Below are 25,274 nucleotides of genomic sequence, written 5' to 3'. Positions count from 1 at the left end.
CTGCTAGCTGTCCAATCCCGATCTTCCTTGATGAGGTAGCTTATATTACTAGCACACGTTGATGATATCTTACGTAGTCGGCTGGCCTCGGAAGAGTTTTCTATCTTTTGACAGAAGTTTCTCCATGAGGAGCGCTTAGCATCTCTGACTGCATACTTAAAACGACGTTGATTCGCTCCAAGAGTTGGATCTCTTTGCTTCGTTAAATTTTGATCTACATTCCCTTCTGAGGGTTGCGATCTCAGTCGACCACCATGGAGGTTTTGGTTTCCTACTTGTCGCCCTGGTGTGGCAGGCTACCTTTACTTTACTACACGTTGGAATACTTTAGTTAGGTCACCAACGATCTTATCAATTTGATGCTCTGAGTTTATCTGGGTAGTGGGGGCCAGAAAGGCTGTTAGGGGATAGTCTATGAGGATTATTATATGAAGATGGTCCGAAACCTGCTGGAGCACTAATTACTAGCCAATGCAATTAATATGACCCCCAAGTCATACGCGACCTTGGTGGAAACTTAGTTATTTACGATGCAAGACGTGAGCTCTGCGAGCAGTATACCTGGCTTGCCATCGCACAGATTAAGATTTAGAGTGCTAGAGTTGGTAGAGATGGGCGTCTGGTAGAGGTTGATAGGTACATAGAAAAAGTACATTAATGACTTTCATCGAATCGAACCCTAAATGCATCCAGATGCTCTAGGAATATTTCTGCATCAAAAAAAAAATTAAAAAATGTTGGAACAAATTTCACGCTATTTTGGAGGTTAGGGCTCGATATTTAAAAGAAAAAGTGTATATTAACAAGTTTACAGCTCTCGTAGCATGACAAAATAGCACAGGATAATAAAACTTCAACGCCATCACAGTTAGCATATTCATCCTTAGCTACATTTGTATCGTCCGTGGCAAAAATATTCCACTCGGTTCCAAATATGTATTTCAGTTGCTAGATACATACTTTGTCGTGACGACTTGTATCATTTATTTATCTATTAAAAATCGTGCTGAAAATACTGTCAAATAAAGAATTAATGTTTTTAATTTTTTCGCTACTCTGCGGTTGAAATCTTTCTTCTTTTCTGTTGCAGAAAATTTCATTTTGACGTCTGCGTCTGTGGCAATTGGCCCATTGCCAATCGAATGTCGTCGCCTGATGCTTTTCATCTCTACTTTGTTTTTAGCGCGACATATTCAATTTTAAAGTTGAGCACTTTCAGAATTTAAAATGATAATTATAATCCATATAAACCGTTAATCGAGAGTTTACTTTTTTTTCAAAAGTGCAGAAAACTTAAAATAGGCGTACCTACATTCATTAATACGTTAATATAATTATTTATTTATTTATTTATTTCGATTTTATGATTTACACAATCTTACAGTATTAGTATTAGTTGCACGTGCCAAAAAGTATTTTAGAAGTCTCTTATACATATACTTATGTATACATACAAATGGGTGTTTCCTGCGTTGCGGACGTTCCATTTGGAGACACTTTTTTCATTATAAAAACTATAGTACTTAGGCCCTGAATGAACACAAATTTTTTGTCATGAGTAATCATCATCAACACTTATCTGAAATCAATAAAAATATTTTCCACAAATGTTATATGATAAGTGTATAGCGATAAAAAGTTACTGTTCGGACGTTCCCAAAATGGAACTCGTATCGAAGATTACTGATGATTTTTGCTATATTCTGCGAATCTGTTAATGGTACAAAAAAAACGATGTAGAAATGGTTGTTAGAATAATAAGCAGCCATAACCATTGCGTCTACTTAAACTTCCTAATTATGTTTAGTAGCTGCCGAAAACTGTTCAAAGTTGTTCGGACGTTCCGATTTTTTCCAATGAATAAAATTTTTCACTTTTCAGGAAACACCCATATGTATATATATAGAGGTAGAAATTATTTTATTGCTTTGATCTATGTCAATCAGACTTCTCAGACTCTGTACACTCAGTTGACTTAAAGTGCATCAACCATATTTCCAGAATATTTTTTTCTGAAATATAAAAAATAGCTTAGAAGAAAACCGCACTCAAGGCTGAGGAGATTTACGAATCAATCCGAGTTAGATAGTTGCGCCAATACTGCGAAATACGAATGAGATTTTTTACCCCTTCAAACATGCAGTTATTTGACTAAAATTTCATGAGCTGCATACCCAAATATTTTCTAGAAATTCAGACTAAAAAAGTTGCATGTTAATATTATAGCGGGTTCCAGAAGAATGCGTATCCATTAAAAATATTTGTACGTTAGTACTTTTCCTGCAGGTGACAAGACTAAAGTTAAAAAAATGAAGATTTTATTACGCATTTCGGCGGAATATCCCATCGGTAACAACATTTGTTTCGACTACAGCAAACCGATTTAATAGTTTTCCAAATATCTCGAGTTTGGGGCGAAAAAATAATTTGAAAAAAAAACACCCATACACACATGCAATGCATCCGTTTTAGAAATTTTAGCAACACTTTCGCGTACAAAAACTATTGAGAACGGGTTCCGAAAAATTATCGTAAAAGTATTACCTTTCGCTCAGTTTGTTGCAGCACAGTTCTCGTTGTTCTCGTCATATGTATGTTTTCGAATATTTTTGCATAGTGTTTTCGATAGTGAAACTGCATCTCAGACGAAAGTTATTTCGATCCATACAGCCATCGGGAATTGCATCGAGAGAAGAATTGTAAGCCAACATTAAAATTACTAGTTTACGATAATTTGTGCTGTTCGATTTCAGTTCATTCCCATATAAAAAGAGTGATTTTAAAATTTTAAGAGTTGTTTTATATTTAACATAATAGAAAATTACAAGAGTTCAGTTTTCGGAAGTTTTAAAACAAAAACTAAGTTTATACGAACGTATTTATATGCAATTGCAGTAAATGATTTAAAAATTAAAATATTAAATATCCATTAGTTAAAATTTATAACAAGTGTATGTACATCCTAAGTACTAAGTTTTTGATTTTTATTGAGCTAGATGATATATGTACATATCTTTTTCATAAAACACTTCTCATATTAAATTTTTGTTACTTAATTTGTTCAAGAAACCCACTGAAATTGTACGACAAATAATTTAACTCAAAAAAGCTCGTATTAAGATGCCAATGGAAATATGCCGACCGCTGAAACCGTAATCTTAGCTGATAAATGTGTCACTGCTACAGGGAATTGTGAACGTAAATTGTTGGTGAAAATGTTGGGCCAAAATATTTCAATAAAGAAATATTAGATTAATGTAAAGCAGCCTCATAAGGGAATTGCTGCAATTTGCGTACATCTTCCTTATTTCCGAGAAAGCTTAAAATGTAATTAAAAATAATTACGAATATTTTTGAATAACGTAAAAATTTTCTGTCACGTTCCAACCTTTGTCTCTTTTACATTGTTGTACTAAGTATGTATTATTGAAAATTTGAATCCGGAAATGTATGCAACGGCAATGACAAAACAGCGACAAATCGAAAAATACATATGTATTTGCTACAGGCAGATGCTGCATTTTGATCTACGAGGGGAGGCTGAAAAGTTTTGAGCCTATGTATCTTAAAGTGTCATTAACAGGGCCGAAAAGTTTAAGCTTTTGCTTGGAACTGCTTATTTTGCTTATTCAGGGTTTTCATGCTTAATTTTAACGATCATGCTTACTGTGCTTATTTCAATGTATAAAGCTAAGAACGGACCATACGGTCAAGAAATAAATTGCTATTACTTAGTGTGTGTGAATAGTAGTGTCCAAGGAGTTTTGATATCTGATATTTTACAGCCTGCTGACTCACTTTTTCCTTCCGAAATAGTGAAGCGGGCCTATATTTCCGTTCCGTTTTTTTTCAAAAGGAGGAAAGTGCAGAAAAAATCAAGTAGTCTACAAGACTTTTAATAAGTCTCTTAGAGTTTATTTTCAAAATATGTCTGGAATGCGGACCAAAGCTAAAGATATTTTTCTAGCAACTTCTCGCGCCGAATATGACATCTATGTTTTTGTTGAAACCTGGCTTAATAAGGATTTTTTGGATGCTGAGTTTTTTGATTCAAATCAGTTTGTAGTATATCGGAAAGATAGGGATGCCATAAAAACTGGACACCTCAAGGGTGGGGGTGTTTTGATCGCTGTGAAGAGCGGTTTACGATCTTCAATACAACAATTATCAAATAATGATACTCTTCGTGATCAGCTTTGTGTCTGCATTCTTAGTAGTTTTCGTAAATTATTTATATGCGTATCTTATATTCCTCCGAATAGCTTAGATAGTTTATATAGTGAACATGCTGAAAATATTGTTAATATTTGTGAAAAAAATGAAGATTGTAATTTTTGCATTCTTGGTGATTTCAATCTTAGCGATCTCGTATGGTCTGACCTACAATTTAATGGTATCTTGACACCAACTAATGTTAATAGATCTCATGAAATGTACTTTTTAGATAGCCTTCTTAGTCTTAACCTTATCCAAATTAATACCTTATTTAATAAGTTAGGTAAAATATTGGATCTTGTATTTGTTGATGAAAACATAATATTTAATTTATGTGAATGCGCTTTTCCAATAAGTAAAACAGATAAACATCATGTGCCTCTTATCATAAAGAAAAATACATTTATTATATGAATCAGTTCAATGTTCTCGATAAGTTTTTATACAAGCAATACATTTGTAGATTTGAAACTGAACTTAAAGACAACCCCAAAGCTTTTTGGAAATACGTTCGTTCCAAAAAAGGTTGTACCAACATTCCAACATGCATGAATTTCAATGGATTGTGTTCACAATCACTGTCTGAGTCTGTAAACTTTTTTGCAGATTTTTTCAGGTCGAATTTTGTAGCTGATGATGACCCTATTTGCACGCCCGTCTACTCTACCCAATCATTGGACTTTGGATATTTGTCTGTCTCTGAAATAGATGTTTTGAATGGTATAACTGCCCTAAAGACTTCTTTGAAAGTTGATATAGATGGTTTTTGCTCTTATTTTCTAAAGCAATGTAAATTTTCTATTTGTGCGCCTTTACGTTTCATCATTAATCTATCTCTTTCTACTGGTGTGTTTATAGATCGTTGGAAGGTCGCGTCCATTACCCCTATTTTTAAATCAGGCAGTAGGAATGATATAAGGAATTATAGACCAATATCTAAATTAACAGTCTTTTCAAAGCTTTGCGAACAGGTTGTTAAAGAAAAAATTACGTTCGCTATAAANCTAACAGTCTTTTCAAAGCTTTGCGAGCAGGTTGTTAAAGAAAAAATTACGTTCGCTATAAAATCTATTTTAGAGCCGCACCAACATGGGTTTGTCAATGGGCGTTCTACTGTCAGTAACTTAGCCGTTTTCTCTCAATACTGTATCTCTGCATTCAAATGTGGTTTTCAAATAGACACCATTTATACAGATTTCTCGAAAGCCTTTGATTTTTTGAGTATCGCATGCAATTTTATTGCATAAACTCGAATGTATCGGTTTCCACTCTGTTTTTTTGGCTTGGCTAAAATCTTATCTCTCGAACNCATCTCTGCATTCAAATGTGGTATTTAAATAGACACCATTTATACAGATTTCTCAAAACCCTTTGATAGAGTATCGCATGCAATTTTATTGCATAAACTCGAATGTATCTGTTTCCACTCTGTTTTTTTTTGGCTTGGCTAAAATCTTATCTCTCGATTGTTACTTGTTGAAATAGAAAATTGTAAATCGTTTTCTTTTGTTGCGTCCTCGGGTGTCCCACAAGGAAGCATTCTTGGCCCAATTTTATTTATTTTGTTCATAAATGACATTGGTTCCTGTTTTAAAAACTCAAATTTTTTAATTTATGCTGATGATTTGAAGTGTTTTCGTAGTATTACCGGTGAGACTGATTCTCATCTCCTACAACAGAACTTAAATAACCTTGTCGAACGGAGTCGCAGGAATAAACTTTCACTTAATATTGACAAATGTTTTCATATGTCTATCTCTAAAGCTCCGGAGTTTCGGCAATCGCGCCATACTATTTTTAACCACCAACTAATTTCAGTTAAAGATTTTGTTGATCTTGGAGTTGTATTCGATAATCGGTTTTCGTTCAGAAATCACATATGTTATGTCCTTCCTAAGGTTTACAGTAACCTTGCTTTTCTGCGCCGCTACTCAAAGGATTTCAAGGATCCGTATACCCGGAAACTTCTCTACAATACTTTGGTTCGTTCAAAACTTGAGTATGCCGCTATTATATGGAATCCGATTTATAATTGCCTTGCTACTAGAATTGAAAGGGTGCAACGGAAGTTCATTCGCTTTGCACTTCAATCGATAAAATTTGAAGAGCCGCTGCCCTCATATAGTGCTCGCTGTATGTTAATAAGTCTAAATTCACTTGAGAATAGAAGAACAATCCAGTCTCTAATGTTTGTTTACGATCTAATTAATGGAGTCATTGATTGTTCCGAACTTCTAGGGTTGATTAGTTTTAATATACCCAGCAAAGCTCTTCGATTTCACAAACCATTTTATCTTTCTGTAGCCCCAGCTAATTATTTTTCTCATGCACCAATATTCAGAGCGCTTTTAGAGTATAATACAATCTCAAAACAATTAAATATTGATTTTTCATCACAAATATCTGTTTTTAAGTCAGCCATAGATGATCTTTATTGTTAGTTTTAATTTTCCATAAAGGGTTTTCATCTGCGTATACATTAGATTTAAGAAAATTGTATATGTACCTCTAGTCTGTAAGATATACCATGTCATAGACTGAATAAATCGAAATTGAAATTGAAATATAGAACAAGGATGCATTGTACTCTTCACAAACAAACTTTAGCAAACCAAAGTAGAAAGCGTATCGAATTTCTTAAGATCTTCGTAATGCTTAAGAATATTTTGCGCAAGGAATTTTTATTGACGATTTCTTGGGTGTTTTCTTTTCTATTCGTCGAACTAAAGAAATGTTTACAAATAATAACATAAAACAGATTTGGCTTTTATTAACCCGTTACTTCAATTGCATTTATGCTTGGATACAAAAGTTTAAAACCAGCTGGATTACTGGAAAGACTAAAAAAAATTTATCTCACTTGATTGTCCATTGCAATTTTTCAATCCTTGAAATAAACTGGACAAAAAGTAAAACTTTAAAAAGCTGTACACTAAATTTTGTTGTTTTGTAAACATATTTGCAAGCATATTTACCAATGTTTTAGTGCTGATCTATGCGCTTAAAATGGATTTTTTCTTGCTTATTTTCTTCGGCTCTGGTCTTGTTTTGCGCGTTATTAATTGCTAAGAGAAACGGACAGGGCCAAAGGAGTCTTGTTTTTGCAAGACGATTCAAGTTGCAAGGCACGCCCTGGCCTAGACCGGATTTGAAGAAATCCACAACCTACCGTATAGTCCAGTTTTTATACATTTCTATCAGCTATTTAAATATCTACCTAAGGCTAAAAAATTTTCAGAGTCCCCACGTAATGGAAGAAGAGTCAAGACACAAATCATAATTTTTCATACATATGTATGTACTATATATCTGCATGTACATACACATGTACTCACTTGTATATACATACATATGTTTATGGTGACACATTAACATATGTATGTAAGTCTGTATTAGAGGTATACGCCGCCGAGCCACGCCGCCGCCGCCGCCGTTTTTTGTCATTTCTCACGCGCCGCCGCCGAGTTACGTAAATATCGGCGCGGCGGCGGCGGCGTTCGGCGCCTAAGGAATTTTGTACAAAATTTTCATGATGTATGCACATTAAAATACATCGTTTGAAGGAACTAAATACTACTCGTATAAAGACACTATTTTACGAAAAGAGGATTAAATTTTTAAAGGAGTTATTTCGCATAATTTGGGCCACTGAACATTTCCAAAAAAGCGTAACTCAGAAAAAACATAGGTAACACGTTATATTTTTCTATCTGGCACATTTTGGCACTTTTTTATCCTCAATATGGCACTTCATAGCTAAGTATAGTTGGAAGCCCTGTTCCCAAGTGGTGGTCAAATCCCAGGAGGCGTTTGCTCCCGCGCATCGCAATGTCTTCTACACAGGGTTAAAGTCCCCATTTTTCGTAAAAATTACTATTATTTTTCATTACATTCAGTTCTCCTTACAAAAATTTGGCGCTTAATATTTTAGTGGATATTTTAGCTACCTATAAGTGGCCAGAAAGGCCCGTTCTGGTGGAAGTTGACCAAACCTTGTTTTCAATATACATATGACCCGCAAAGAATCGTAACAACTCCGTAATTTAACATAACGGATGATAAGATTATTGCAAAAAAATTTTGATAGCGACATAAATTACCCCAATAACTTAACATTTTAAATTTTTTTATTTCTTTAAATTTCAGTAGTATACATATACGGATTTGTAGAGAACATAGAGATGTATTTATTTATATACGTCGGACTTTCTTCTGTTTGCCCATCCATCAGCAGCAGACACTCAACATTTTAATTCAAGTAGAAAGTAACGTAATTTTAATTTAAAACTAATTGAATGAATTAATTAAATACAATTACAATCTGAATTGGCATGGCCAATGCCTAACGCTGACGAGATGACATGATAAGATTAGTAGCTTTATGTCTCTTTTGAATCTACCTAATGGGCAGTAGCGCCGGCGTTTTCAGACGCGCCGGCGTCGCCGCCGCCGCCGATTCTTTTTCAAGTTGACCACGCCGCCGCCGCAAAGCCTGTCGGCGTAAACCTCTAGTCTGTATATGTATCTCTTTGGCTGTCTTTACATCTGTTCGCCGGTCCAACAAAACTGCTAAATGTGGTTGACCTTACGTTACATCGTATAGATTTTTCATATTTCGGGGTAAGCCCGCCCACAGGTCACTCACGAACACACTCGTTAACTCTGTCATTCATACATACATACATATGTACATACGTATGCATATATGTACTGAGGTATGCGCCATGCCATTGATACAAAAATTATGCACCAGAACAAGTTGGCAGCGACTGTCGCAGTTTGTGTGTTTATGGATAGGTATGCATTTAAATATCACATATGTACATTTATACACATCCATGCATTTTATCCATGCACATTCACCCACAAGATTCGTGGGTTGAAACAAAATTGACTTAGCATAATTAACTTATGGAATTTGAGTGTTGTCAGCGGGGGTGGAAAATTGCATTTGATTACTGAAATTTTATTATTTTCAGCTCTGCCACAAATCAGTTGATCATCTCGCGGTAATTCGCTGGAGCCCAAAGCAATGCTGGAAGCTGTTGCTATTATTGTTGTCTTGTTATTGAATTCAACTGCACTAGCTAATCTAATGTAATGAAATGTAATTAATTTAGCGTGGAGGGCAAGTAGCCAATGCCATTAACGGTGTGCTAATTAAAAGTGAGTGCAAATTTCGGATATGGGCTATTAAAATTGCATAATTGGCCATGATGATTACATATGCTACTATAGAATCGTATTTGTGTCGGCAAGTTTGCAATTTTTAGGGCTATAACATTATATTGGTGATCTTTTAGGTTTTTAGTTTTTCCAGTCTATATTTTTCGTCTGCAGTTCGAGCGGTATAACAGATTACGAATCAAGGAAATTTTAAACAACGCAAAAGTTGTTTAAAAAAATAGCCGACTTCACTTAATCGACTAGCCATTTCCTTTCGACTTTTTCCACTAACCGCTCACAAACAACTAGCTAGTCGTCTAACTGTTTTCAGGAGATACGAAAAATCGATGTTATCTGTCATTCTGCATCAAAATCTAAATTTAAAAAAGGTAGCGATATGTATGTATACTCAAAATTAATTTTGTATACAATTTTTGGAAATTGGGTGTGGCATCGCCCACTTTTATCAAATATGTATGTGCATCTTGAAAACTGTTGCACCACTCTGTACCCCCTGTTCGCTAAATAACTAAATCTTATCATCTTATCAGATCCGTAATCAATGACGCCCTCAATGAAAATCGCAGGGTATAATGTTTCGTGTGAATCCAATTTTTTATTACCATTTGATCGCCACATTGGATCCGCCATTTTCAAAAAAATTCAATTTAAAATATTGACTTCCTATTCGCAATCAGCGACCCTGAAAACTCATAAGTGCTCAGATTCGAGCGTGTCCAGTCATTTAAAAAAAAATGTATCGCCATATTGGATCCGCCATTTTGAATGTTGGAAAAAATTACATCAGAATCATTCGTAATCAGTAACCCCAAAAACTTCGTGGTAACGAGTTTAAATCCAAAACAATGACTGAAACGATCAGTATCCGTGATTTAAATACTATTGGCAGTCACTTTTCGAAAGCAAGCATATTTCCGAGAAATAGGCCCATTATAACTTTCCAAGGCAGGTATATAGTTGGGGGAATATTCCTAATAATGCCACAGTAATTACATATAAAAGCAAAATTTTTAGCGGCACACCGACATCCTCATGAAAATAAAAAAATTAGATATGTATGGGGTTTTTATAAAAAAAAAAGACTTTTTATTGAGCTTGAGGTCGTTTTTTATTAAAAATTATTGTGGTAAAAAAATACAATAGTTTATGAAATTAGGTTTCCACAATAATTTTTTTATAAAAACGGCCTCAAGCTCAATGAAAATGTTTAATATGATTTGTTATGAGGCCAAAAAAAACAGCAAAAAACAAATGCAACAAGTAATTTTTAAGCAAATGTAATATTTAAGGAAAAACACAACTCCATATAAAAATTAGGGCCTGCCGTTAATTTTTTCATGATCCAATGGTTGGATCTAAACCACTTTAGGTAATAGCTTTCCGATAAGCAAGTAATTTTTAAGCAAAAACACAATCGACTTCGATGCTCACATATAAAAATTTAGGCGTACCGTTAATTTCCTCATGATTCAATAATCGGATCTAAACAAAATTAGTATGGGACCACTCTTAAGGTACCGCCTTTCCGATGAAAAAAGAATTATCCAAATCGGTTAGCGTGGTCCAAGCTTATGCGGTAACATACATAAAACAAAAAAAAATATTCCATATCAAAAAAAGTTGAGGTAAACCTTAAAATGCATTACTAGCCTGAGGTACGCACTTTTAGTTTTCTTTTACTATGATATGAATGTAGCATCAGACCGGATTTATTTTTTTTATAGACCTTTCTTTCTCATAACGTGTCGCCGAAATTACTTCCGAGCGCCGAACTACTCCGAGCGGCTACTCTACATTTCACGCACCTTACTTGGTACAGCGGCTAAGAAATATTTACGTAAATTCTTAATTCTTACTTCCATAAGGCGGCTACGCCTTTGTTAATGTAAGGGAAATTCGGCAGGAGAGTAGTAAGGACCGCCGGATGAAATGCAAGTTGCTGGTAAGTCATTATTACGTGCTGCTATTTCCTACGGGGCTCACTCCTTGATCCACTATTACACTTGCAATGCAAACACACATAAAACCCCAATGTACATGGAAAATTGTTTATAAAATCGCGGGTCGCCTCAGCAAAATTATTTTTATGAGGACATAAATTTGTTGAAATGCTTTTTTAAAATAATTTTTAATAATCACGCTGAGAAAATACTAGATTAAAAGCGAACGGAAAGCGAATAGCCGAAAAACAAGCAGTGCTAGAGTATTAATATTTTTGTGAAAAAATAGCCGCATATGTACATATGTAAGTACGTACTACATACCAAGGTATGCAATCATATATAAATGCTGTCATATAAATATATAGAAGAAAAGCAATAAAACAAATTTGCAAATAAAGAAAAGCAAACAAGAAATCACTAAAAAATCTCGAATCGGTACTTAGCTAGAAAAAAGAAGAGTTGAAAGAAAATTCTCAATGAATTCTGAATTTTGTTTTTTTTTTAGGGAGGTGTGTGCGCAGCGCCTAAATCGCTTACCTTGGCTGCGCTGGGGATGCTGTGAGGCTGCGCCAAGAACATTGCTCCTCAGCTGGTGTTGGTGCTCTTGCCATTGCGATTGTGTTCGTGTGTCGCTCGATTGTCAACTTGTAGTTTGGAGGTGATGAACGCGCTCACTGTGGCAGCAACCTCAGTGTCCAAATAATCGTGAACACGCGAACGTCAAAAATTGTGGCAATAATAAGAAGTGAAAATTATTTTTAAATACAAAAATAAAGAAACTGTGAATTTCATACAATTTTAAAAGCAACAGATTTTTAAACACGAAATTAGCAAATTCTCCCAATACAAATCGTTTGTAATTATTCGCGACTCAGTTTTGCTGTGCGGATACGTTAGCGAATGATATATCGTGTGAAGTTGCTGTTAATAAGCTGTGAAAAATCCCGTTGGCGATGTAAAAATCGATGTACTCCACGCGGAGTGGAAAGATCAGAATTGTACGGAAATTTGTATGTGTTCTCCTTTCGCAAAATATGGTGACCTTGTAACCGTTTTGAAAATATGAAAAGTTCTAAATTCCTAAAATACATATGTACATACATATAATGCTAAATATAAGTACACATTTGTGCGAGCAGGGTGTGAATGGCAAAAATAAGTATAGCATACATATACATATGTATATAAATTATGTACACACGTGCATATGTAAAATATAAATATATTTAAAACATATATGTAAACCGGAAATGCTTCCTGACATTTATCGTCGTTGTCGCAGACACCTCTCTCGATCGGTCTTTTGCCTATTCTACTCTATTTAGAGTGCAGTATACTTTTTGTTTTGTGTGTTTTGGCTTCCAACTAATTAATTTTCTTGAATCTAAAATCTCACTCGGCGATTCGTTGGAATGCATTTCTCTTTCTCTGTTGTGTTGCTAGGCGGGCTAGGCATTAATGCAATTATGCACAAATATTTTCGCTATTTTCAAATATTCAGTTATGTATATATGTATGTATTCCAAAATATTAGTTTAGCTTGAACTTGAAAAAATCGACCAAGGAAAATAAGTTTATGCGCATTTTTACATGTTTGACGGTATAGCCAACAGAATGAAATTTCAAGCGAAATGTTCGAAAGCTTTCAGTTATTTTCAGGCAGTACGCATAGACTAGAGAGAATAGAGGAAAAATGTAGTTACTTAACTTTCTTATCTCAGTAATAATGATCTAGTGTATTTTTTATACCATTAAAGTAATGAATCTATGTCGATTTTTTTTTTCGCTAAATCAGCTTATGGGGGTATTTGTTAGGCCCAGGACTGCCTATTTTTAGCAGTAAAGTACAAATGATAAAATTTAATCAACGTACGATCATTTGCATCTTTTCAATTCTAAACGGTAGAAATGCAAATATTGTTTGCTCATTTTTGAAGCCAAAACTAAATTGTAATAGCAAAATAAAATGAACCAGCTGTTTAAGCTGTCAAAAAGTCTTTAAGATTGGTATAAAAATGCATTTAAATACAAGGACAGTTTGATAAGTCAGTGAAGAAACATGGCTGTTCTAACATATGGTGCAGAAGTTTGCATAGTGTAAGCTCTTGGCAACTACCATCTGTTAATAGTTTACTACAAAGTCTTGAGCAAGTCATTTTGGAGAAAATGAAAAATTTAAATTTCTTAAGTTTAGTTTTTTAATTTTTGTGTTAAAAAAAAAACGATCACTGTGTGTAGTCGTAAAGGCAAAATTAACTGAATTGCTCTCACAAAAATCATATTCTCCAGTTTTAGCGCCCTGCGACTATTTCCTGTTATTAAACCTGAAAAAGTGGCTCTGATAAACAATTAAAATTAGAAAAACGCTGCACTAAATGTATCGAGCCAAAAGGAAGCTATGTTGGAAATTAAAACGTTTTTTTTTGCTGAACAAAATCTTTATAACAGTTCATAGTTCTTGCATGTAAAAACAACTCCAAAGATATCTGCCAAATGGCAAAATGGTGTATTCAGAATTATTACGTGTTACCGCATGATTCAATAATACAAGGTTCGATAAACTGACAGTTGTCTCTCTCGCACCGCTCCCTTAGCAGTGGCACCGTGTTGCTTCTTTGCACATTTACATGGAAACAGTGTAGCTTTGGTGTGATATAGAAGTATGAGCGTTTGTGCAATATGTTTATTTGTATATGCATATGAAGCATATTTAACTGATGAAAACATAAACTGTTTTTAAATGGGATGTTTACATCAATCTCATAGTAGTCTTATTTTAATTTTGAGTCATTTTGCATTTTTTATACAGCTAAATAGCACATAAATTACGTAATTTACATAGATACATCAATATAACGTTCAAAATTTCGTTTAAAATGCCAGATTTCCTGCAAAAACATTAGAATTTACAAAAGGAATTTCACTACTAATTGCCTACTTTGCGTACTTTTCTACTACCATTTTCGCACCAAGAGATTTCATTCCTCCCCTTTTCTCCGTCCTTCGTAAATGCAACCTTTTGTAAGGGAGTGTCAAACCGTAGCTGTCAATAATTATCTCACCTTGTATTATTGAATCATGGTGTTACCCATACGCCCTGTATGCCGGCCTAAAAAATTGAAAATAACAGTTAAAAAAACTAGAACAAAACAATTTTTAACGGTGAAAAAACAACGCATATGAGACAGATAGTGGCATCAAAAATGGCAATTTAGATTTTTTGTGACAAAAATAAAAAACAATATTTGACAATTTTGAGACGAAATGATTTGAAAAAAAAACTAGAACAAAACAATTTTTAACGGTGAAAAAACAAGGCATATGAGACAGATAGTGGCATCAAAAATGGCAATTTAGATTTTTTGTGGCAAAAATAAAAACAATATTTGACAATTTTGAGACGAAATGATTTGAAAAACAAAGAAAAAATATCGTCGCTACCATGTCAAACTATCGAATGTGCAAAAATGCTTTTTCAGTTACGATACCTTGCACATGCGTTTAGAATGATACGCAAGTTGGCAAATCGTAAAATTTCTAGCCTTATTAGAAGCAGAGGATACTGGCTTTAACAAAGTGTCGGTTCCCACACTTTTTCCTAATGACAACAACATTTTTTACAGCCTTTTTTTGCTCTCCTAGCAATTTTCACATTCGATAGTTCGACATGGTAGCGACGATATAATCAGCTCTTCTATACGCTTTGGGTACAGCCCTCTACAAATGCCAATAAATCGATCGCGTCATTTTGTTTGGTTACAAAAAAGTTTTCCTCTACGCTTAATTAATTTAAGGCCAGGGATGCCAACTCATTTTATCTTTCTCCCCGTTGGCCACCGCGAAATTCCCCCATTTTCGAGAAAATTGCGTTCTTAATGTTTCTCTCTGACGTCAGGATTTTTAAAAGAACCTTGAAATTTGAAAGATATGAGTAATAAAAAAAATGATTTAAAAAATTCAGTGCAATATACTTAAAAAACCAGTATGGCTATCAAATTAAAGAGAACATTCTGTAAAGTGAAAACAGATTACATTTTTTTGGTGCGTAAGGGACGAGTAGGTTTTGAAAATGCCCTTTTATAATTTTATTCATGAATATCCTTGAAATTTGGCAATTCTTATTTAAAAAAAAATTATATGTTAAGGACGAACTTTATTAGCTTAAAAAAATTAGAATTTTTGCTTTTTGGTACCCATATTTTTGTTTTACATTGTACTAAATTTTTTAAATAAGTTTTGGAAGTAATCATATCTTTGAAGTTATAAAGTCTTTTTAAAAAATTCATGGCATCAAAGGAATGCCCATTTATATGCATTTAATTATATGTAATACATGTAAAGACTTATAAAAAATTTAACAAATGAATAAACAAAAGGAATATAGATAAAACTGGTCGAAATAAGGCGTTTCTTTTATTATTGACAAAATATTTTTTAATTTTAACTTTTATTTCAACATAGATTGATTAAAAGAAAAATAGTGATAAAAAAATAAAACATTTCACACAAACAGGGTTGAAATTTTGAAATTCCTGCCCGTTTTTTGTTTGCAAGTCAAATATTAGTGCTTCGTAAAATTTTTTAGCTTTTAATTAGGTTCTGGGTGTTTAGTTTTGTAGGCTATTGAATTCCAGTAGAATAAAGTAAAAGTTTAAAATCGCTAAAAATTACGGTTGATTTTTTAGAATTTTTAAAAAGCACGAAATTTTGTACGCAAGTTTGTTGATTTTTTTTTTCAATATTGCACAAAGGTGGAAACTTGCTTTTACACGGGATTTGTTAAAGAATTAACTATATTTTTATAAAAAAAGTTACCAAAATTAAATAACAGCAAAAATAATACGTTAAAACTTGGCAAAAAGTGGTACGGCTATAATTTTTTGACCACTGTATGTATTTTTTGTATATATATATTGGGCATGCCCATTATACATAACGGTATGTATTAGGGATGTTGAATTTTTCGTTTTTTTATGATACAGGGACTTTCGGGATATCATTATCACAATCCCATAAAATAAATAATAAATAAATGGGGTTGAAACCTACTTTTACATTTAAAGTGGCATTTTTGTTTTTTTCTCTCTGACGTCAGGGTTTCTTTTAAAGGACTTTTTACTTTCAAACATATGATTAATTTCAAAAATTATTTTAAAAATTCAATGGAATGTAGAATAAAAATATGGGTACCAAATGAAAGAAGAAATTTATTTAGAATTAAAAGAAAATTAACTTTTTTGGATTCACAATGACGAATAGGTAATTTTTTAAGCGGATAAAGTTAGAACGACAAAATCCGAGGATGTTATCGAGTTTGTATACATAAGTCCTTAACATATAATTTTTTCAAAAACAAATATTACGAAATTTCAGGGATACAATTTTAAAACGACATTTTCAATACTTACCAGTCCTTATGCACCAAAAAAAATTTAATCTGCTTAAATTCTACAGAATTTCCTCTTTAATTTGGTACCTACACTTCTTCTCTAAGGATATTTCACTGAATTTTTTAAAGCATTTTGGAATTACTAATGTCAGAGTGAAAAACTAAAAACGCAATTTTACTATATTTGGTTTCGCGGATAAGCAGTTTGTTTATGATCCGGAAAATACTTTTATTTTGACCTTAAAAAGTATTTGTCCAAGTTTAACTGTTCGAAAAAATATTATATTATTTTCGGTCCCTGGTTTAAAAAGGACTTTCTCAATACCTATTCGTTCTTGTTCAGCAAAAAATTTCATTTTGTTCAATTTCACAAAATTTTCTCTTTCGTTTGGTACCCATTTTGTTATTCTACATTTTACTTAATTTTTTCAAAAATTTTTTGAATTAGTCATATACTTCAACTGTCAAGGTCGTTTAAAAATATCTTCACGTCAGATAAAAAAAAAAAACTAAAAGCCCAGTTTTACTATAATTGGTCTAGTTATTCCAGCATATTGACTTTTGTGTGTGCAAATTTGACTGCCGCACAATGTAATGTCTGGCTGGGCCCGTTGGGTACAAATGTGACGTTAACAGCAAAACAGCCTTATATGTAGCTATGCTTGCGTTGCCTTTATAATCTTGATTTCCTTTTTTCCAAATAGCTAATCAAATTTTAGGGAAAGTCAAAAAATCTCAAGCCGTTTTATAATTTACACATACATATATTTTAAAAGTAAAAAGAAGAACAAGGTCAGGCCAGACAAGTCTGCCTATCGGAGGGTTAATAAAACGCCACTTAAAAGGTAGAATACCCAAGGTAGTCCCTTGCTTTCCATCACGTTTCTTTAGAATAAATAATTCTTCAAAATGAAAGGAGAATATAACTTCTCCGTTGCGCACAAGTCTAGATATAACTTTGGATTTTAAAGAGGAAAAAATGTACTTACTTATTTGTATAATTTTTATATTATTTATATATTTTTCTATTTTCCTACATTGTGATTAAAGTGGGAACAGAATTTTGCACTTTGCAATATTCCTGATTTACTTTTTCCAAAACTGCAAGTTTCGAGTGTAAAGGTTTATCCACATAAAATTCCGAAATAAACAAAAATTTCTTTTAATTATTTTTCGCGAATTTATTTTAATTAAAAGCCTTGTTTATAAATTCTATGAAATCTGAGTCTTTTGTTTCTCTTACCAGTTGACGCCGGCAAAGCATTTCGACTCCCTTTTTTATCCTTTTATAGCGCTTTACATGAGCAGTTGATTGAATTCATTCCCTGTACGTGCTGTGCACTTAATTTTCCTCATGTAAACATTTTCAAAAGCGATCAGTCAACCAACCGGCATTGTATTCGCAATAAATGGATTTCGTGCACAATGGCTTTGCTGCTGCCGACATGTCTGAAGACATCAAACAGTCAATCAAAATCAATTAGTCAATCGTCAAATAGCCGATTTTCAACATTTTGCACGAACTTAGGTATTCGTATCTAAAAAAAAACATACACATGTACCGCACACGGTTTCATCAATTATTGCCTGATACGGGGACCTTCCCTACAGCAAAAATTTGTTCGCTTCTTTATTAGAGTAGTTTTATTGTACAATGAGTGTCAGTGAAAATCGTGCAGTATTTAAAAATTTTTTTCTTTTATTAATCTATACATATAATAAAATTGTAACAGGCCGACGCACAGTGGTCCAATTTGCTCTAGTAGGGTAATTTAATTATTATATTAAGAACTAAGATAGATATCGGGATGAAATTTTGTACAAATCATGCTTGAATGACTAACAACTTCTGGTAATAAAATGGGCAAGATCGAATAGCGACCATGTCATATAATTTAAAAATCTTTAAATTTTTCATCAATTTATGGCATCTTTTTTATGCACTTGCGCAAGGCATAAATATAAAGATTATAATGCAAATTCATATTTGTTACAAATGAATTTAATTCAATTAGATAATATCAGGTACACTGGCGATCAAAAGTGAGTGCATGGTGACATTTGCTAAATATTTGCAATGTTTTTCAAGTTCTTCTCTGATCTCCGAAATATCAGCTATAACTTCTACTATTCGTAAATTATTCTTGTTTTCCACCACATTTTTGAGTTTTTTAATCTAAATTTTTAGAAAAACTATGGGTATGCAGGTACATCGGTTATGATACTCTAGTAAAGCAGCTCCAAATTTTAAGCGGTTAAAAATCGGTTTTTTTTTTTGTGACGGCTTTGCAGTTTTTCATATAAAAAGTGCAGTTTATAAAAACCAGCGTTGATTTTTCACTGATAGTTCAGTGCCCAAAAAAAGTGCATCTTGTTTGATAACTTTCGAAAGCTCATTAGCTTTCTTCATTTTAACTTTTTGGCAACAACCCTCAAAATTTTTAGTTGCCCTACCAGCAGAAAATGTCGGCTTACCAAACTTAAATCCAATTTCACATGGCCTATTTAAGTAGACATTGTTGATTATCTCCAACAATTCATTTTCAGATCATACACTTAATCTGCACTTAAATGGCCAATATTGGTTATTTAAATATGAGATATGCAACCCTTTCTTTGTACCAAACAGCTAAGATTGATATAGTCTGTTCCAATAGCAATCCGGTTTACAGGATTTAGTCAGAACTTACAGGAAGTCGTTCCTATTGACATAAAACCTGTAAGTGGGAACACTTTTGTGAGAGTAACTGACCTAGTCAGAAGTTACAGGATTTAGTACGGAGTTTTTTTCCTGTAAGTTCATGAAAAGTGTCAAATGATCAGCTGATTTGCATGTGCAAACAAAAACAGAAAGCGGTGAAAGCAAATAACCTTATATTTGTAAAAAAATGGAAGTAAACAACGAAATATTTGAATATGTATAGATTTTAATAATTAATTAGTGATATTTCAGCAAATCAGTTGTTGTACAAATGACATGTAAACAAACCGACTGACGTTTTTACAAGAAATAGTGCTTTTTGCGTTCCCGTGCACTTCTGGATCTGTTTTCCTTTTACTCTCACTTGAGAGAGTAAAATTGTAGTTTGACAGTTCCACAGGTTTTAGTCCGAAATTCAAAGGAACAGACTAATAGATAGCCTGTTTTGGCAAGATGCCAAGGAACAATCAGCTGTTCAGCACAAAATGTAAACAACCAAACAAATGCAACAACAATTTCAAGGAACAAGCAACAGTGTTGCCACTTGTTTGGCATATTTAAACAAAGTTGATCTGAAACACAACTAAAGCTAAATGACATTTAAATAGCAATCCAAAATTAATCTTATTGCCGTTTAAATACTTGTTTGAAATTGGGCCTTAGAACGCACAAATTGTGGCATGTCTATTTGAAATTCGAGCCAATCTTTATTTGCGGCAAGAAACCGCTCTCTTTTTCGGAAAACCTTTGTCCATTTTAGGTTCAATTTCTGAATCACGCTTCGCGCATGTGATTTCAATTCATCAAAGTTAATTCTATCATTAGATCTTAAACTGATATTACCAGAAACAAATATATTATTCCATAATGTATTTCATTTTTCGGAGTCGACAGTCAAAATATAAAAATAAAACAACAACAAGTTATTGGGCCTTAAAAATACTCGGCTTTCGTTGCACGCACCATTTAATTTTTCACGTTTTGCTTACTATGGCTTTTTGAATACTGTTATGTTTATATGTGACCAAATTTTTTCAAACAATGTTGTGTTTACTCTTAAGTAGGCAATTTGATTTCATATCTATTAAAAATTTTATTGAAAAATTACAAACAAAAATTTTTATTAAATTACCCTAGCTTTGCACATTCGACCACTGTGCGACGTCTGCACATTACAGATTACAGAAGCCAAATAAACAATTTTTAGAATTTTTGTCTGCCTGTGTGTCAATTCGTCTATCCGTCTGTCTGTCTGTATGTTTACGCGTATCACTCGAAAACTAATGCATTAAATTGAATGCAATTTTCACCGATGTATTGTTAGAGGTCTAACTTAAAATATAGAAAGCAAAAAAATAAAGAGTTGCCACCTGTTTGTAAATTGCAGTTTAAGTAAAGTGATAAGACAAAGGAAATATATGGCTGTCAAAATAAAGAGATGCAACCTAAAGTATTTTTGTGGAGGTTGCCATATATTTGAAAATTTTAATTTAACTTCATTGATAAGATAAATTAAATATTGTATTATGGATATTAAACTGAAGGTTTAGAAAAGTTAATATTTTTGAGGAGGGTTGTCATCTGTTTGAAATTTTTTATTTAATTAAATTGAAAAAAAATAAATGAAATATTCCAATACGGATATCAAACAACACAAAAATATGTACTTTTAAGGCGCAGTGAAGCACGCTGGGTATTTGCTACCTATTAATAAAAATATAGTTCGCACTACAACAAAATTCATAAAACTCGAAGTTTCTAACTTTGTAACAATTTAAAAAAATCGTCAAATTTTCATCAAAATTTTTTTTTTTTGGGTATGCAGTTTTATACCTCTTTCAATTTTTAAAGTGCAAGCTTGGCAATTGGCTACAAAATACCGTTGAAGGTATATCTCCTTCCGACAGCACATAGTTTTTACCAATTATGCGGGGAAACCAATTTCCTGGGGCTCAATTAAGCGGGATATACCGTATCGATAATTTCAGCGGAAAATTTATCGAAAAAAACTGACAAATGTACGAGTGTTAATAACGGCGTCAAGAAGTGTACAGATATCGGCACTTCCCAGCCAAAATGGTGTTATCGAATGACTTATGAACATTCAAAACTGTGTTGGATTCCATTAGTCCGATCGATTTACCGCTGGGTGACATTCACTGCCAGTAGAATTTTCCCGGTTTTTGTTGATCATTATTTGTTTGTTTGTTGCGCTGTCGTCCCGGTGCAATTCGTGTTGCTTTTGTTGCGGCTGCTGACGTTGATTTATATTTTTAGTTGCCAAAATCAACAACAAATCAACACTACATATGTATGTGTAAATACATACATATGTACACATACTACGTAGCGACAGATGCAAGGAAGTTTTATCTTTTGAGAACTGTCATTGCTTTGTTGTTGCCCTTCTCGCGCGTATAGAAATCAAATAAACAAATATGTATGTAAACCGAAAACGCTTTAGTGATCACTTGTCGCTTGGCTATTTTTATTCGTAGCAAATCAAATCCTATGCATACATGTGTACATACATACATACATATGTAGATTTTTATGAAACTACGCACCGGTTTTCAACTATAATCAAAATAATGCGTGTAAACAAGTCGGCAAAAAACAAAAACGAAGCGCCATACAATAAATAATACCTAGTTAATACAAGGCAAAATAAATCACAACAAAATGTGAATTAGAGGAAAATATTTATCTACCGTAAAATTATGAGTGGTCTGCACAATAATTTTTCAACAACCACGCGCTTTTTCATATACGCGACATAACTAAAAAAAAAATAAAAAATAAATAGAAAACACGCAAACAGCAACAACAACGATGACAACAAAACAAAAATAAAATCCACTATTTGCGTCAGTGGTGCACATTTTTGTGAAATGACTAAATAAAGCGGAAATAAACAGGAGATAATTTTAAGTGCATAGGCCAACAGTTTCCTTTGGAGGAAATTGTCTGCGTCAGTATTTTCGTTGGGGAAAACAGTGTCGCGGCTGTGCAGCAGCAGCAAATAAGTTCTCTGCCATTCCCAGTGCACTCGGCGGAAAACTTTCAACTTTTCATAATATATGTTTGTACGTACGTATGTGTGCACATTCTCGAAAGCCGCTTTGATGTGGGTGTAGTGGAAGTGTGTAATTTTATGATTGTGCGCGGCTGTGCAACTATCAGCATCATCATCATCAAACATAGCAAGCAAGATAATTAAGATGTGTGTGTGCTACACTGCCGGTTGCCGAAAAATCGTCGTAATGCTGCAATTTGTGTGTGTTTAGTGCATTTTTATTCCACACAATTAATTGTTTTTATTTCTATGCATTGCTCTGGTAGTTTTTTTTGTTTAATGTGTGCTGAGTGACTTATGATGATGACTTTTTGTCACCGTCGACCACATCATTCATCAACATAACCATCACTAATCCAATTGGCTCTAATGAACATACGGATTATTACCAGAACTCAAATGCGAGGCAATGGGGGAGTAAAAGTAAATATTCCCTTGGCAATACATAAACATGCATGTGTATCCAGATTATAGGTAGGTATGTATTTTCGTTTTTGTGTTGGATATTCACGCTAGGTTGATAATAAATATGCCGGTGACATGTTGCCTCGGCTGCATCTTTGCTGTCAACTATAATTTTGAGCTGTTGATGGCAAAATAACTTTTGTTGTTGTTGCTGCCACCATCTCCCTAACGGATTGTAGTGACAGTTATTGATTCATAAAGCACCATGTGACAGTTTTCTGGTTAAAAGCGTAAACTTCAAAGTAAACATGCTGTTAAAGTGTGTCATGGAACTTTTAGTAACAACATGTCTGATTAAAAAAACATTTGCCGCTCAGACAAACTTGTTTGATTAATCTGTGAAGTGAAAATTAGTGCTGATAGTAGAGTGACGCGTACAGTTTTCAGGGTTTTGCACCAATTAAAGTGTAGTGTTGATATTTAAATGTCAGTTAAACTTTAAACAGCTGTAAGAATACAAAGTATTTGGTAAGGCAGAAAGCAATAGCGAATATAAATAAGTGACCTTAACGGTAAGGATCATTATATACCAAATATTAATTTAACCGTTAAAATTGGATGTCTATCTTTCCGGTAAAAATTAACCATAATTTCTTGATTATATTCAACAATTTTATTGAGCGGCCTCAACATTTCCAATGAAAAATTATGTGGTAAACAACAAAAATATTCGTTGATTTTTTTTTATACATTTTTGGTAGTTTTTTTCATTATTTTTATTTTTTTTGATCATACCATAACCGTTATTTTCCGATTTAATTTTTTAGTTCACAAAAGATTTAAAATAGTCATAAAAACGCAGTCTCTACGCAGTAAAGAAGTATAAGTTCGGGCGCACGTATTAAATATTGCTTTCTGTGAACGTCATGATAAGCAAAGGAGTTTTCCGATAATATGCTAAATTAAACTTAATGATATCATTGGACCAAGTTTAGTAGGAATATATAAGGCGCTAATCGGTATAACTTTATGTAGTCATAAATGAGCGGCGCCCCGCTAATTTCCCAAACAATTTTAATAAATAATCCTAATTCTTGCTAACAGATTGTTGTAAGAAATCACTTGGAGCAATAAATGATCCGGCGGCCGGCGGTAGCTTTCATAAATACGAAAGCCTTCATGTTTCAATAACTACAGGCGCCAATTAACTCCAAGTAATTTCTTGCAACAATCTGTTAGCAAGAACTAAGAATACCTATTAAAAATTTTTGAGAAATGGACGGGGCACCGCTCAAGCAAAGATTGCAACTTTTGATTGCCAATGTATATATATAGGAGGTAGGCGTGGTTATTGTCAGATTTCAAAAATGGTTTTTTAGCGAGACTGTAGCGTCTACTGAGATATAGATTCACCATAAGTGGGCGTCTATTTTCCAAAAATTTCATACTTGGGCGACTCCACCGTCACGGGTTGGACATTTGTACAGAAACAATTTTCTTTCTTGTTTAAATTTAAGTATAAAGTACTCAACAATTCTACATTTTGATAAAGCTACACCTAATTGATTATTATGAGTTATTACAAAATTCGAAAAATATTCCAGCTTACTTTTATATCGAAAAAATCTGATTTATTTCTTCTGTCACGGGTGGGACAAAAAAAGAGCCTGCTTTTTGGAGCAGATATATTTTATAGAAACTCTGCGAATTTGTTTCACTTTTCTGTGTGAACTTGATGTCTTATAATAAAACAAAGAACCACGAATACTAACAAAGGAAAAACTTACACAGAAATTATTGTTTTATTATAAAAAATCCGAAATTCCTCTGTCACGGGTGGGACAACGTTTGTCACGGGTATTACAGGTACGAATTTTTTTTATGAAAAGGAGCTTTTAGTGTGGTCCATATATAAAGATTAGTTATTAAAAGATATAAAAAGCCAAGTAGGGGTTAAATTCACTCACGTTTTATCTTAGGATGGTGCCTTTTATATAGAAGAAAATGCTTAGCAGCGTCAGCCAAAAAAATTATTAAAAATGAACGCGATTTCCTAGCGTATTGATATTTTCACTGCATACATAAAAATTCTGAACCAAAAGTTAAAAATTTTTGGGTGCAGTTGTTAAAGTTTGTTAAATTTTTATAATTTTTGTAAGAAGTTTACAATTTAATATATAACACAATTTTATTAAACACAGATCAGTTCTACTATATATTTTTCTTACGAAACACTTGAATTATGAATCGCAAATTATTTGAAATGGCATTCAACACAACCTACTTTAAACTCAATAAAAAAATTTACTTATAACTTGATTTCAAAACGTTAAAAAAGGTAATAAAAGTGCATGTAAA

The 25,274-nt window shown here is 33.3% G+C and overlaps 1 protein-coding gene across 3 annotated transcripts in view; it reads left to right on the top strand.

The window, feature by feature from the left end:
- The window catches only part of RtGEF (Rho-type guanine nucleotide exchange factor), a 57,898-nt gene that overhangs the window by 14,407 nt on the left and 18,217 nt on the right, over positions 1–25,274 (top strand). Inside the window, exon 1 of one of the 3 annotated variants that reach the window (XM_017616671.1) lies at positions 11,904–12,355. The exons of the other annotated variants lie outside the window; for them this stretch is intronic. The gene's annotated coding sequence lies outside the window, so the exon portion shown is untranslated. Of the gene's footprint in view, positions 1–11,903; positions 12,356–25,274 lie in introns of those variants that run through there. 3 annotated transcript variants of the gene reach the window in all.

The sequence above is a fragment of the Rhagoletis zephyria genome, unplaced genomic scaffold (assembly GCF_001687245.7).
Source record: "Rhagoletis zephyria isolate East Lansing unplaced genomic scaffold, Rhagoletis_zephyria_1.1 Rzeph_scaffold_01244, whole genome shotgun sequence".
Classification (NCBI taxonomy): domain Eukaryota; kingdom Metazoa; phylum Arthropoda; class Insecta; order Diptera; family Tephritidae; genus Rhagoletis; species Rhagoletis zephyria.
This window is presented reverse-complemented; position numbering and strand designations above follow the sequence as displayed.